Source organism: Lepidochelys kempii, chromosome 4, assembly GCF_965140285.1.
Source record: "Lepidochelys kempii isolate rLepKem1 chromosome 4, rLepKem1.hap1, whole genome shotgun sequence".
Taxonomy (NCBI): domain Eukaryota; kingdom Metazoa; phylum Chordata; order Testudines; family Cheloniidae; genus Lepidochelys; species Lepidochelys kempii.
Window position 1 is genome coordinate 134,998,968 of NC_136383.1, and position 16,488 is coordinate 135,015,455.

The following is a 16,488-nucleotide window of genomic DNA, read 5'->3' on the forward strand; positions in this document are numbered from 1 at the left end:
GTGGTCCTGAAGATGAATGCGTCATGCACCTTCCGAGACCACCCCACGTTGATGTCAGTGAAACATCCAGGATGATCCACAAGCACCTGCAACACCATGGAGAAATCCCCTTCCTACTAATGTATTCTGTTGCAAGGTGGTCTGGTGCCAAAATTGGAATGTGTGTGCCATCTATCGCCCCCTCCAGAGTTAGGGAAATCCATTTCTGCAAAGCTGTCCACTATTTCAAGCACATTTCCCAGATTCGTGGTCCTTCATAGCAGGATACGATTTATGGCCCTGCACACTTGCATTAACTCAGCCCCTATGGTTGAGTTCCCCACTCCAAATTGATTCGCGACCAACTGGTAGCAGTCTGGAGTTGCAAGCTTCCACATAGCAATTGCCACATGCTTCTCTAACCAAGGGGGCAGCTTTCATTCTGATGTCCTTGCGCTGCAAGTCTGGGGTGAGCTCCTCCCACAGTTCCAGGAAGGTGGCTTTCCGCATCCGAAAGTTCTGTAGCCACTGCTCATCATCCCACACCTGCATGACGATATGATCCCACCATTCAGTTCTTGTTTCACGAGCCCAAAACTGATGGTTTACCTTATGCAGCTGCTCCATGAAATCCAAAAACAATCTAAAGTTCCTCCTATCCATGTCATGCAGAACGTTGGGTGCCTGCATGTTGTCTTCATTTAGGAACTTCATGATTAACTGCACTGCCATCCATGATGTCTTCATGACAGTTAACAGAGCATAGGAGATCAGTGAGGGATCCATCCCTTCCCACAAAGATTCCGGGGTGCACAGCAAAGGAGAACCATTGAAAAGATGCCACAAAAGAAAGCTGGAAGCCCAGGGAGTGCTGGGACAGAAAGCAATGTATCATGGGACATTTAGCACTGTCCCAAGATGCGCCGTGATCTGCTCCGTCATCCCGCAACACCTAGCAACAGAAGGACTGTGATATAGGTACCCACAGTGCATTGCTCACACTGTTGATGATGGTGCCCCCACTGTGCATCAGATCTGCTGACAAAGGGAGCAAGCACGAACAGGAAATTGCAATTTTTATTATGTCACTTTTGTCGACACAAATTGGTATTGTGGACATGGCCTTAGTCATATTCCCCTTCTCTCCTGTCTCATGCACACACAGCCCCACAACTGCTTCATCACAGAAATGTAGGGCTGGAAGGAAGTTTGAGAGGTCATCAAGTCCAGCCTCTTGTGCTGAGGCAGGACCAAGTAAACCTAGACCATCCCTGACCGGTGTTTGTCCAACCTGTTCTTAAAAACCTCCAATGACAGGGATTCCACAACCTGCCTTGGAAGCCTGTTCCAGAGTTTAACTACGCATATAGCTAGAAAGTTTTTCCTAATATCCAAACTAAAACACCCTTGCTGCAGATGAAGCTGTTTACTTCTCCTACCTTCCATGGACACAGAGAACAATCTAAACAATCTATCCCCATCCTCTTCATAACAGTCCCTAACATACTTGAAGACTATTATCAGGTCTCCCCACATTCGTCTTGTCTCAAGACTAAATATGCCATTTTTTTAACCTTTCCTCATAGATCAGGTTTTCTCAACTTTCATTTTTGTTGTTTTTTTGCTCCCCTCTGGACTCTAGTCATTTCCCAAATGATTACAGTCCCTCATCTGATCACTACACTCTGCTCCCACGAGTGTGTTAAAGTGGTTTTCTGAGGTGGGCTTCCCTCCCCAGTAACGTAATGTACCACAGGTTCTGGGATCCTGTGAAGCTCTACAACAGAACTGAGACCGGAATTATTCTTTCTAACCATCCCCCTGACTGTAGCCTTGAGGGAATCAATCATAGAATATCAGGGTTGGAAGGGACCTCAGGGGGTCATCTAGTCCAATCCCCTGCTCAAAGCAGGACCAATCCCCAACTAAATCATCCCAGCCAGGGCTTCGTCAAGCCAGACCTTAAAAATCTCAAAGGAAGGAGATTCCACCACCTCCCTAGGTAACGCATTCCAGTGCTTCACCACCCTCCTAGTGAAAAAGTGTTTCCTAATATCCACCCTAAACCTCCCCCGCCGCAACTTGAGACCGTTACTCCTTGTGCTGTCATCTATTACCACTGAGGACGGTCTAGATCCATCCTCTTTGGAACCCCCTTTCAGGTAGTTGAAAGCAACTGTCAAATCCCCCCTCATTCTTCTCTTCCGCAGACTAAATAATCCCAATTCCCTCAGCCTCTCCTCATAAGTCATGTGCTCCAGCCCCCTAATCATTTTTGTTGCCCTCCGCTGGACTCTTTCCTATTTTTCCACATCCTTCTTGTAATGTGGGGCCCAGAACTGGACACAGTACTCCAGATGAGGCCTCACCAATGCCAAATAGAGGGGAACGATCATGTCCCTTGATCTGCTGGCAATGCTCCTACTTATACAGCCCGAAATGTCGTTAGCTTTCTTGGCAATAAAGGCACACTGTTGACTCATATCCAGCTTCTCATCCACTGTAACCCCTACGTCCTTTTCTGCAGAACTGCTGCCTAGCCATTCAGTCCCTAGTCTGTAGCAGTGCATGGGATTCTTCCGTCCTAAGTGCAGGACTCTGCACTTGTCCTTGTTGAACCTCATCAGATTTCTTTTGGCCCAATCCTCTAATTTGTCTAGGTCCCTCTGTATCCTATCCCTACCCTCCAGCGTATCTATCACTCCTCCCAGTTTAGTGTCATCTGCAAACTTGCTGAGGGTGCAATCCACACCATCTTCCAGATCATTAGTGAAAATATTGAACAAAACCAGCCCCAGGACCGACCCTTGGGGCACTCCGCTTGATACTGGCTGCCAACTAGACATGGAGCCATTTATCATAGAATCATAGAATATCAGGGTTGGAAGGGACCCCAGAAGGTCATCTAGTCCAACCCCCTGCTCGAAGCAGGACCAATTCCCAGTTAAATCATCCCAGCCAGGGCTTTGTCAAGCCTGACCTTAAAAACCTCTAAGGAAAGAGATTCTACCACCTCCCTAGGTAACGCATTCCAGTGTTTCACCACCCTCCTAGTGAAAAAGTTTTTCCTAATATCCAATCTAAATCTCCCCCACTGCAACTTGAGACCATTACTCCTCGTTCTGTCATCTGCTATCATTGAGAACAGTCTAGAGCCATCCTCTTTGGAACCCCCTTTCAGGTAGTTGAAAGCAGCTATCAAATCCCCCCTCATTCTTCTCTTCTGCAGACTAAACAATCCCAGCTCCCTCAGCCTCTCCTCATAACTCATGTGTTCCAGTCCCCTAATCATTTTTGTTGCCCTTCGCTGGACTCTCTCCAATTTATCCACATCCTTCTTGTAGTGTGGGGCCCAAAACTGGACACAGTACTCCAGATGAGGCCTCACCAATGTCGAATAGAGGGGAACGATCACGTCCCTCGATCTGCTCGCTATGCCCCTACTTATACATCCCAAAATGCCATTGGCCTTCTTGGCAACAAGGGCACACTGCTGACTCATATCCAGCTTCTCGTCCACTGTCACCCCTAGGTCCTTTTCCGCAGAACTGCTGCCTAGCCATTCGGCCCCTAGTATGTAGCGGTGCACTGGATTCTTCCGTCTTAAGTGCAGGACCCTGCACTTATCCTTCTTGAACCTCATCAGATTTCTTTTGGCCCAATCCTCCAATTTGTCTAGGTCCTTCTGTATCCTATCCCTCCCCTCCAGCGTATCTACCACTCCTCCCAGTTTAGTATCATCCGCAAATTTGCTGAGAGTGCAATCTACACCATCCTCCAGATCATTTATGAAGATATTGAACAAAACCGGCCCCAGGACCGACCCTTGGAGTACTCCACTTGACACCGGCTGCCAACTAGAGATGGAGCCATTGATCGCTACCTGTTTACAACGGAACATTGACTTAATATAGCTTTGAAACTTTAGTATGCAGAAGAAAAATGCTACTTTCCCTTTTTTTTTTGAGTAGTTTACGTTTAACACAGCACTGTACTGTATTTGCTTTTTTTTTTTTTTTTTGGTCTCTGCTGCTGCCTGATTGTGGAAGTCCACTTCCAAATGAGGTGTGTGGTTGACTGGTCAGTTCATGACTCTGGTGTTCGTAACTCTGAGGTTCCTCTGTAATCATGATTTATGTGTGAGCCCCACACCCTTTCTTTGCCAGCCACACAAGTGGCTCAGCGCACACTCTCTTCTTTGCCTTCCTCCTTGTGCTTTCCTATTTATTTATTTAGATGGCTATTGAGCTCAGGAATGATGCTTCCAAGTCTAGTTTGACTCCTTGATCAATTTGGATCAGCCTTCATCCCTATCATTAATCTACGCTTGCTTCCAGCCATTGTGTATGGCTCATCGATCATTGTTCCTTTATAATCAAATGTGTCAGTCCCCTCAAATCCCAGCCTGTGAAATAGCCAGCTGCTCATGTGACTGCTTCAGATAATCTCTGGTCTTTTTGGAAAACCAGAATGGAGATACATCATCCTTCTGCGTGGCCAACGACTGTGGCAGGTGTAAGGTAGATTGCTGCAATAGATGAACAGACATAAAGGACACAAACCCAGAGAAGTCAGTCTGCTTCGTGCTCAAGGGAAACAAACAGAATACCAAATATATTCTCCCCACAGAACTATGAATGACCAGGCTATTGCCCTGCTGTTCAGTGGGAGTAAGATTGGGCCCTAAAGTGGATCGAGCACTTGGCTGGGATTCGGGTGATCTGGGTTTTAGTCCCAGTTCTGCCACTGGCCTGTTGGGTGGCCTTGGGCAAGTCACTTCCCCTCTCCGTGCTACAGCTGGGGATAACAATACTGACCTCCTTTGCATAGTGCTTTGAGATCTGTGGCTGAACAGTGCTATGTAAGAGGTAGGTATTATCATAACTCACATTGAATAGTACCTTACTACACCCACACCTGCCACATTGATGTACATCACAACTCACCGCGAGTGAGGGCGGCACAACTGGGGGCTAGGGTTGAGATGCACTCCCATACGGGGGGAGGGGGGCTACCCAAAGACCAACACAACACCTCATTTCCATTCAGTCGCAACGTCATCTCACCTTTGCCCCATCCGTCTTCTGACTCTTTCCCTGGCCCTCTCTCCATATATGGAACCCAAGACCCTCTGAAGGGGGCTGTGCAGTTCAGGGCAAAAGGGGATGGGTGGGTCAATACTGCGAAGAATGCAGATTTCTTGTGCCTACAGGGGAGTGAGAGCTACGTGCAGGTCTAGAATGAGTCTACCCCCCGCCTGCAATTAACAGGGCTTGTACCTTTAGAGCACCTGTCCTGGGAGTAAAAAACTGGTTAAGAAACTGGAGACAAAGAGGAGAAATAAGCGACTCTACGTGGAATGGGGTTAATATTGGGGCATGCTGGGGCTTGAACTACACATCATGGTGGTTAGGGTTTCTGGCCTGGCTCCCCAGCCCAGGAAAGACTGACACTGGGCTCACACTCTGTTCAGCCCTTTCCTTCGGGGCACAGCTTATTCTTCAGACACAGTAAAACAGTTCAGTGTAAACTCCACATATAAACTTAGTCTCCCCCACCCCATTGACCTGAGGTCTTCTGCAGGAGCCCAGAGACCTGTCCCCTTGCATGTCTCTGTCCCTGCTCCAAGGCCAGGCACAGGAGCAATCTTCCTCCTGCAATTCTCCCTCACCTGAGCCACTTTCTGGCTTTTACAATCCCTTGATCCGTCTCAGCTGAGATGCAGCTGATCAGCCACCAGTGAGGCTAGGCTCCATTCTCCATAAAGGGCCAGCCACCTTGGCACACAGTGTTCAGTACCTACACTAATGAGGTAAAAGAGGATTGACTAACAAGGAAGCGACGCGGAATTGCGAGGAAGCCCAGGAGCTCCTTCAGAACACAGAAATGGTTCGCCTTGTGTTAGCCATGCCTGCTCGGTTTGGCACTCTGTCCCCCTCTAGTGGTGACTAGGCCAACCAGAGATTAATGAGCTTGCTCAGTTTGGCACTCTGTCCCCCTCTAGTGGTGACTAGACCAACCAGAGATTAATGAGCCTGCTACAGCTTTGGCTAACAGAGCAGGGTCTTTTAGCTCAGGCAGTAGAGGCTTGTGCATTCAGATCCAGAGGGTCCAGGTTTGAGCCCCGTTGCCGACAATCCACCCAGGGGCATCAGCATTATAGTTGATGATTAGTTGTCGCTTGTATTACGATAGTGCCTGGAGATCCCAAGCAAGATGGGAGACCCATTGGGGCTAAGCATGGCGACAGATTCAGCTGAACATAGGGTAACATGAACTGAAAGGAACAATTTAGGCTATTTGTACACGCTGATGATTTCTGAATTAGTCCCAACCTGTCTGGGAAAATGATCTAGCTGTCATCACAGAGAGCTCAGTGAAGACATCAGCTAAATGTGCGGGAGTTTTCAGGGAAGCGACTAACCAGCTGAGAAAGTACAGCATCCCTGGGCAAATGGATAGGGTAGCATTACCTTGAGCAATGCGTTCAGTTTGGGTCACTGCATGTCAGAAAGACCAGCCATAGCAGGCCCGGAAAGGGCTCACCCAGGACGATGATTGTTAGAGGAGCAGGGGATGGGCAGAAGGGCTCTACCAGACAATAAGATTACCAGCTTTGGCCTATCAAATTGGACATTAGGAGGAGGAGATCAGATGCAACCCTGATGTAAGTGGCTGATGCCGACGGAAGTTGCATTTGCTCAAGCCCTGTTCCAGCAAAACACTTAAGCACATGCTTAACTTTAAGCACATGGTGCAATCCTATTGACTTCATATGCTTAAGTGCTTGCTGGATTAGAATATTACGGCAGGGCTCAATTTGGCATCAGATGAGCACAGGACTGGGAGCCAGGATCCCTGGGTACTGTTGAGAGCTCTGACACAGACTCACTGTTTGTCCTTTGTCATGTCACTTTCCCTCTCTGTCCCCCAACCTCTGGAATGGGGGTAATGACACTGCACAGCTTTAATCACACAGCAGTTCCTGCAAGAGCAGGGGTCTTGGCTCTGGGGTTACAGGGTAGTTATGTTCTGCCTGTTTGCGCTGAAGCTCCAGTTAGGAATTGCATTCTTCTCATGTCCTGTCTTAAGTGTTATGTGGTAACAAGAGAGGCAGATTATTTCAGTAGTGGGTGCAATGATACCCCTTGGATGAAAGGTGCCATGCCAATACCAGCTACTATGCCAGCTATCCCCGCATTGTGTGTGTACTTATCTGTTTGTTCTTACTGTACAAGAGGGAATGACTACATGGAAATACACCAGGACGGACACCTGAGGCAGAGAGACAGAAAGATGTAAGATGCTTTGAATCTAACAAGCTTATGTAGCTCAATCATAGATTCATAGAATATCAGGGTTGGAAGGGACCTCAGGAGGTCATCTAGTCCAACCCTCTGCTGAAAGCAGTACCAATCCCCAAATAAATGTGTAAGTCAATCCCATTCCTGGACGTAAAGTCAGCAATGATCCATCCAGTGAGCTCTGCTTAGATATTGTATTAAACTGCAGCCAGTAATGCGCACATCAACACTGACCAGATCTAAGTATCTAGTAACGGGTTAATTAATCAAATCTCACTTAAAGGAGACCAGAAACAGAGTCTGGCTCTCTGTGCTTAGCTATCTAATTCATTTCAGGTGAAATGTGTTCAGAAAGTCAGAGGAGGCTAGGTGGATCATAGCTTCAAATGACTCCTTTCCATTCAATGGGAAGTTAATTCATAGTAGGAGTGATTGCCTCGCTAAAACCTACAGGGGAGTTCACTGGATTATTCATCTTAAAATATTCATTGCAAATGCATTTTTCATTTCCAGGCTTTAAAACTGAGAAGCGACAAGGCTGCTGCTAGTGCCGAAGCCCCGCACCTCGAAGCCAAAACAAAATGTAGCAGCCTTGCCCTTAATGAGAACAACAGCACGTTCAGAGAGAGACTGTGCCACAGTGATTTGCAGCAAGGGCCCCTAAAGCAGAACATGCTACAAATTAACACCCACAGCACTTGGTGGGTTGGCTTCGAGTGAACGGCCGAGAGGCTCTTACGTAACCCCCTTCATCCGTAATGCATGAGGCTCATCAAAATTCAATGGCAGCCACTGGGGTATTTCTGGTGCCTCGCCTCAAAGTTCTCCAGGGGCCTGTCTACTTCCATTTCAGCATTTCAAGTCCATTTGGAAGACACCTAGTCGCTCACTCTCTGATGCTTGCTGCTGAGTGAGTTCCGGTTCTTAGAGGTCTTCAATTGCAATCTTTTTTTTTTTTTAAACATGTGCAGGCTTCCACTGCAGTGCAGCCCCAAGTCCAAGCTTTCCCAAACTCGTGGCTAAGTGTGCATTTTCTGATCAGACTGCTATAGTATAGGTGAGACAAACAGCATCCCCTATGGTTAAGAGTGCTCAACATTTCCCATTATTTAACCTTGTTTTCAGTTGCTTGACAATATTGCCAAACTTAAAACCCATTTAGGCTGACGTTTCCCACGCCGGCTGTCTGCCTCAGGATGAATTCTTCTGAGAAGTTTCAGCTAAAACAAAGTTAGAGGAAAATATGTTTTGCCCAAGTTAAAAAAACAAAAAACCTCTTACCATTTTACTGAGAACCTCTAACATCTCCATGCTTTAGAACAGGGACTTGGAATTTGGCAGGGGGGCACCCTGGGATCCGCCTTTATTGTCCCCATGAAAATTTACATAAGTGTGGCCACATGATCAGCCTCTGAAAACAAAACAACAACAACAAAAACCCCTCTCAGTTCGCACATGCTCAGTAGAGAATTGTTGGCGTTTGGCTGCTAAATTCACTGAAGATGCCAGCTGCACTGAGCATGCTTCAGCATCTCTCAGCTCCTAGGTGTGACTAGGCGGCACCTGAGCATGCTCCAGCCCAGGGATACAGGAGATCAGTGGGAATTTCCCTGCAGTTGCTGCTCCCAGCCCTAGGGGACAACTGTGGGACCAGGCACAGGGAGACTGACTGGTGCTCTCAGTGCTCTGCAGTGGGTGCAAAGGCAGAAGGGCAGGGAAGGAGCCAGAGATGGGGGTGGGAGGGAGGCGAGGATGAAATGGGGACACTGGCAGGAGCAGGAGCACAAGTGTTCAGATGTTAGGAGATATCAGAAATTAAGCTGGCTCTGAGAAACACTCCCAGGTTGCATATAGAATCATAGAATATTAGGGTTGGAAGAGACCTCAGGAGGTCATCTAGTCCAATCCCCTGCTCAAAGCAGGACCAGCACCAACTAAATCATCCCAGCCAGGGCTTTGTCAAGCCAGGCCTTAAAAACCTCTAAGGATGGAGATTCTACCACCTCCTTAGGTAACCCATTCCAGTGCTTCACCACCCTCCTAGTGAAATAGTTTTTCCTAATATCCAACCTAGTCCTCCTTCACTGTAACTTGAGACCATTGCTCTTTGTTCTGTCATCTGCCACCACTGAGAACAGCCGAGCTCCATCCTCTTTGGAACCCCCCTTCAGGTAACTGAAGGCTGCAATCAAATCCCACCTCACTCTTCTCTTCTGCAGACTAAATAACCCCAGTTCCCTCAGCCTCTCCTGATAAATCATGTGCCCCAGCCCCCTAATCATTTTCGTTGCCCTCCGCTGGACTCTCTCCTCTTTGTCCACATCCCTTCTATAATGGGGGGACCAAAACTGGACACAATACTCCAGGTGTGGCCTCACCAGTGCCGAACAGAGCGGAACAATCACTTCCCTCCATCTGCTGGCAATGCTCCTACTAATACAGCCCAATATGCCATTGGCCTTCTTGGCTAAGTCTACACTGCAATTAGACACAGCGCTCAGCTGCGGGGCTGTTTCACTGCAGTGTAGACTTCTGGGCTTGGGCTGGATGTCAGACTGTAGGACCCTATGAGGCGAGAGTCCTAGAGCTCGGGCCACAGACAGGGAAGGGAAGTCTACACTGCAATGAAACAGCCTCGCAGCCCGGGGCAGCTAGCAGGGGGCAGCTGCAGGTTTTTATTTGCAGTGTAGACATATCCTAAGTGTGTAGCAGGTTTATACCATGGCTTGCTGCGAACTGTTTGGATAGACCAGCCCGTGTCGTCAGATGTTCAGCTGTGTGCATGTGTTCTCTCTGTGTGCTGCACTGGCTCTGACCAGATAGATTGAAGCCTGCTGTACGGGCTAACTGCCCAGCGAGCACAAGCCTTGGTTTAATAGCGAAAGTGCCCGGCCAGGTTTACTGCCGACGAAGCACAGTCCTAGCTCCCCGGATCAATGTCTACAGTTACACTAGTACACGTATGTCCATGACAATGGATGCAGCTCAGTCAGTGGCGGGAGTTTCCACTGCCCCCTAAGGCCAGACGGAGGGTTAAGGCGAGGTAGCCCAACATTTATAGACTGAGACAAACAATCTGGGATAAACAATTTATGTCTCACCTTACGCGTTTTGGGACATGTTTGATACCTCTTCCTTGGACTTTCCGCCTGATATTTCAGACAAAACATCCTTATTCACCACCTCTCTTTGTCCTTTCACTCCTGATGTTTCAGACAAAATATCACCATTCATCACTTTTGTCAAACCATTTTATCGTGTGCTAGGCTGGGGGGTTCTTATGCTGTGTTGACATATTCAGTGTGTTTTAGCAATGCAAGTGCCGCGTTCGTGTACCGGACATTGGCTTGCAGGGGAGCATCTGCTCTTGACAGGGCCTGTCTGTGCGCAGAGCGTAACTTTGGCTGACTTTGGTTCAGGCTTCAGGCCTTGCACCAGGCCCATGCTTCAGGCTCTTTCTTTCTACTACAACCCGGAGTGTCCCTGGGTGGACAAGCCCTCGGAGAGCGCTGTAATGTTTTCATTTTTAATTCCACAATTTTTCATTATACATAATTTTTAAGACCGTACATCATCCCAGGGAGGCCCTTCAGCACTGTGTTTTGGTGAGGGATGTCAGAGGCTGTCTCATTGCTGAGTCTTCTGCTTTTCATCATCTCATTATTATTATAGCAGTGCCCCAGGGGTGCATCTACACTGCAAATCCAGGTGTGATTGTGTACCCATGCTAACCTCAACCTAGCTAGTGCAGGTAACAATAGCAGTGCAGATGAGGTAGCACAGACTTCAGCATGGGTACATGCCGGTCAGGGACCCTGGGCACGTGCTCTGGTTGCTAGCCCATGCCGCAGCCCATACTGTCATGGGTTAATTGCTACTGTAACCCATGACAGCTAGATTAAAACTAGTAATGGATATGCCAACCGGTGCTACAATCGTACCTTCAGTTGCAGTGTAGACAGACCGAAGGCGCAAGGTGCTGTCCACTTACACACAGTCCCCATCTTGAAAAGCTCACGATGTATTCTGATGTGTGGTGTTGCCCGATTTCTCTAAGTGGTGACTGATTCTGTTACTGATTTCCAATTAATGACTGGGCTCTATGGGCTACGGTGGTCAGGCCAGATACCGTCACTTGTGTTAAAAGAGCGTAAGTGCGATACAATAAAACTCACTTGCCCCTCTTTGCAAGTGTTCAACCCTCACAGCACCCCCGTGAGGTCCAGTCTATAAGTACTATAGCACTTGGTTTACAGGTGGGGAAACGGGGGCACAGAGCAGTTACAGGGATCAGACGTCAAGAATTATAGCATTCAAAAACCAGTCAGAGAACACTTCAATCTCTCTGGTCACTCGATTACAGACCTAAAAGTCGCAATATTACAACAAAAAAACTTCAAAAACAGACTCCAACGAGAGACTGCTGAATTGGAATTAATTTGCAAACTGGACACCATTACATTAGGCTTGAATAAAGACTGGGAGTGGATGGGTCATTACACAGAGTAAAACTATTTCCCCATGTTTATTTTTCCCCCCTACTGTTCCTCACACGTTCTTGTCAACTGCTGGAAATGGCCCACCTTGATTATCACTACAAAAGGTTTTTTTTCTCTCCTGCTGGTAATAGCTCACCTTACCTGATCATTCTCCTTACAGGGTGTATGGTAACACCCATTGTTTCATGTTCTCTGTGTATACAAAATCCTCCTCCTGTATTTTCCACTGCATGCATCCGATGAAGTGAGCTGTAGCTCACGAACGCTTATGCTCAAATAAATTTGGTAGTCTCTAAGGTGCCATGAGTCCTCCTTTTCTTTTTGTGGACACAGACTAACACGGCTGCTACTCTGAAACCAGACAGCAGTAGAGCCAAAAATAGAACCCAGGAATCCTGTCTCTATTTTTAAGGTTGCCCATCACCAGGGTGTCTGAGTTGTTCTTAAGACCTGGAGAGCTCTTGTTTGGTTGTTATTTTTATTTCAACATTGTGTGGGACAGCAACAAAAATCTACAGTAAAAACTGCCGCCTACGACAATGTTCTGCCCCCTGCAGTCCAGAGCTAGTATCGCCAACTCCAGCTGTTGAAAAATCACGAGTCAGGGCCCCCCCAGATCATGAGAAATTTAATTTAATTTAATTTTTTCTTGCCTGGTTCTGATTTTTGAACTTTGAGGATACACTGGGTGGTCACATTTTCAACCCTTTCTTCACAATCAGGAGGGCTAGAAACGTTAACATTCTCTCAAAATAACATGCCTCCGGGAGCAGGGGCTTTAAAAAACCTGCCAGTTATCACAAGAAAAATCATAAGAGTTGGCAACCGTGACCCCACCTTCCCTCCAAAATGGCAGATGACCTTTGGTCTCTGCAGCTACACATCCTTACATAGCAGCCACCGCTCCTGCATAGCATCTGAATACCTAGGCACTAAACCATCTGGGATCACAACTTCCCTTTTTCTTGCCCAGCTGTTTGCTTTCTATAAGTGAGCTGAATAAGTGAGGCATTTACACAGAGCTCCCCAAATGTGTCTGCTAAACAAACTGGATTCATGCCTCAAATATATGCAATGTGGATTTTTAGAACACTTAGGAGTCAATCTTTAAACAGAAAGCTGGTCTAAACCTAAGTTCTAGTAGACCTATTGGTCCACCATCATAAAGAGCTTCCGGAGGCGCTGCAGATGCAGGGGGAGATCAGAACCCACCTACCTGTGAGAACTTGCACGAGTTCCCTCGGACCCGAGGGAAGACTGACTATCACATCAGAGATGCACGTGTTCGCTGAAACGTTCCTTGCTGCAAACACAAGTGGCGAGAACTGGACGTGGGTTGTCGTGGGAACAGCATTGCTAAGTATCCCCCATCAGCCTGCAAATGGAGCAGGGAAATAACATTAGCATTCTGAAGCATGCCGATTATGTTTACATGATGAGCAAGAGCAGGTCACGGTCAGCTTCTAGGCGGAGCAACTGGCAAGTCAGAAGTGCCGCTGGCATCTTGCCCTTGCTATTGCTCGCACCCTGTATTCGGGGAAACATTCTCTATAGAAGCTGTGCCTTGCTTCACTTTCTGCTCACGCTGTCTCCATCTTCTTTCCTCTGCCATAAAACCAAGGTCCTGGCTGTTTGTTATCCATAAAGATCCCTAGGCACTTCTCTCAGGAGATGGAGTATTGAAACGCAGTTTCTTGGACAACTCCCTTGAGAGGTATAGCAACTGCTATCCTGGATTGGAGTAGGAGTCCGTGAAGCCCGGCATCCCACCTCCAGCGCCAGCCGAGTCACAGGACGGTGTCAGACACCTCAAAATGGGCGGTTCTGACTTGGATAAAGCTGTTCTACCTGACTACATTTCCTGTGCCATTTCATTTGGCAACAGCAGTCTAACCCACAGCCGCATCCTACCCCAGAGGTGGCTGCTTTTCTCTGGCACAAGACATGATTCCAATGTCGAATCTGCAAAAAAGCCAGGTTTTGTCCTGCTTTATACCCTCGTTGCACATAAATCAGGATGCAAATTTGACCCAGTCTGGGAGTTTGGCTGACGTGCTTTGGGATGGCAACGGTTACATTATTATAATTTGACATCGGTGTGCACGACACCTTCCAGAGAGTGTACAATCTAATCCCTGCCCTGAGGAGTTCACCAGCCAATGTAAATAGAAAAAAAAACCCCTATGGTGAAAGATTATTATTAAAGTTGCATGGGGGAGCACTTTTCACAGGTGGTCACTAATGACATATTCCTGGCTACCAGCCTTGAGACCTTGAGGTCTGATTTGTAGAAGGGCTGAGCATTCACAGCTGCACCCAAAGTCAATGGGAGCTGCGCTTTGAAAGTCTAAAGTGCTATGGACTGCTAAGGACTGTGAAAAATCAGGTGTGAGGCATCGCACATTGGGCACCCAAAATGAGGGGGATACTTTTCACCTTAATCTCGCTGGGCCTCATTTTCCTACCCGTAAAATGGGGCAACACCAGCTAATGCCGCCAGCCCTGCCTGGAACACAGAAGGTGTCCGTGTGGCCCAGTGACTAGTCAGACAACCTGGGTTCTATTCCCAGCTCTGCTACTGCTGTGACACCTTAGGCAAATCACGGACACGCTATGTCCCCCTCCATCCTTTATCTATTTAGATCGTAAGATCTTCAGGACATAGGTGCTCTGCAAACACCTTATTAGAGACAATCTAACACAGTGGAGCTCCCAAGGTGAGTTGGGGCTTCTACATGCTATTGTAATATAGATGACAGCATATCGCAAACATGCTACTGTTTGATGATCGTGCATGAGTTCTTAGAGACATATATTATTATTTAGGTAGAGATGGCATAGTGGAGGGAGGTAGCGTTACCTAGGGGATAGAGCACTGCACTGACACTCAGGGAACAGAGGCTATATTCCCAGCTTGGGCACGAGCCTGCTGGGTGACTTTGGGGCAAATCACTTCCAGCAATCTGTGCCTCAGTTTTCCGATCTGTAAAATGGAGATGACGCTTCCCTCCTTTGTAAAGTGCTGATAAAAAGCACTATATATGACCTAGATGTTACATAGATCTCTGTCAAGTCTATTGACCTTGTGGGACTACTTAGTATCATCCCAAAGAGAAAGCGGTGACATTTCATAAAACAATTAGTGATGGAGGTGATAGCTGTAAACCCATCTTGTCATTAGTAACAAATGCCATCTCAGCCTTTTCCAGAATTTGCTGGGGAGACTCATGTTTTCATCGTTAGTTACCACATGACAATGTTGGGCAAACATCCTCTCTCATCTGCTGTATTTACATTCAGCAACAACGTAGCAGGCTACAGCCTGTCACTTGTAGTTTGTGATTAGAAGCAAACTCTGTAATTATGCTGCCTTTTATTTCTGTGGTTAAAAACGATGCTGATTAAAAAGTTAGCGTTAATATTGATGTGCGGGCCTGACAATATCCAAGCTTCAGGGAACAGCTCTCCCTATTACTCTGGAGATGTGGAAATTAACCCACCGGAGTAAGTCTTGTCCTGCTCTCTCTAAATCATTTTATGTGCTGTTTTCTATACAGTCCATATCACAACCATAGGTAAAGGGTTTATTGGAGAGGTGTTTGCTGCAGGAGACAGAGCTGAGCAGGTATGGGACAGTATTGGGAACTGGACACACATTTTGCATTTCAGTTTTGAGTATCATGTAGGATCATATAATTTATCCCAACTCGGAGCAATGGTTCATTTAATCTCTGACAGTGGTTAGGATCAGAAAATTTGTGGGGAAAAATGTGTGTGCACCTGCATCCACCCCACTTTCCTCTCACTTTCCAAAGGTTTTATGAAATTCGCCTCCTCCCTCAATGTGGAGGGAGATATGCACAACTTTTTGCCCCCCGCCCCCAGGTTAGAAATTACATAAACTGGGTTATATTATAAACAAGCAATACATTTATTAACTACAAAAGGTGAATTTTAAGTGAATATAAGAGATAACAGATAGGACAAAGCAGATTACTGACCAAATAAAACAAAGTATGCAAGCTAAACTCAATATACTTAAGAAATGGGTTAAAAATGTATTTTCTTACCCTAAATATTATTTTAGGCAGGTTGCAAAGTTTCTGTGGTTCAGAGTTCCAGTTATATATCTTTTCAGACTGGACCCTGTCTCAGTCTGGACACCTCTCTGCCTTCCCTTCCGGTGGCTTTAGAAGTCTTTTTTCTTGGGCAGACAGGCCATGGAGAGGAGGAGTCTGTTTACCTTCCTCTCCACCGTTAAATAGGATTTACATAAGGTGGGAATCTTTTCTTTCCCAAACTAGAAAATAGGGTCGGTCCTGGGGCCGGTTTTGTTCAATATCTTCATAAATGATCTGGAGGATGGTGTGGATTGCACTCTCAGCAAATTTGCGGATGATACTAAACTGGGAGGAGTGGTAGATATGCTGGAGGGGAGGGATAGGATACAGAAGGACCTAGACAAATTGGAGGATTGGGCCAAAAGAAATCTGATGAGGTTTAATAAGGATAAGTGCAGGGTCCTGCACTTAGGATGGAAGAACCCAATGCACAGCTACAGACTAGGGACCGAATGGCTAGGCAGCAGTTCTGCGGAAAAGGACCTAGGGGTGACAGTGGACGAGAAGCTGGATATGAGTCAGCAGTGTGCCCTTGTTGCCAAGAAGGCCAATGGCATTTTGGGATGTATAAGTAGGGGCATAGCG

The 16,488-nt window shown here is 47.0% G+C and overlaps 1 long non-coding RNA gene across 1 annotated transcript in view; it reads right to left on the bottom strand.

The window, feature by feature from the left end:
• The window catches only part of LOC140910046 (uncharacterized), a 77,953-nt gene that overhangs the window by 12,395 nt on the left and 49,070 nt on the right, over window positions 1-16,488 (bottom strand). Inside the window, exon 2 of the long non-coding RNA XR_012158406.2 lies at window positions 12,999-13,157. This is a non-coding gene — a long non-coding RNA (uncharacterized LOC140910046). The remainder of the gene's footprint in view (window positions 1-12,998; window positions 13,158-16,488) is intronic.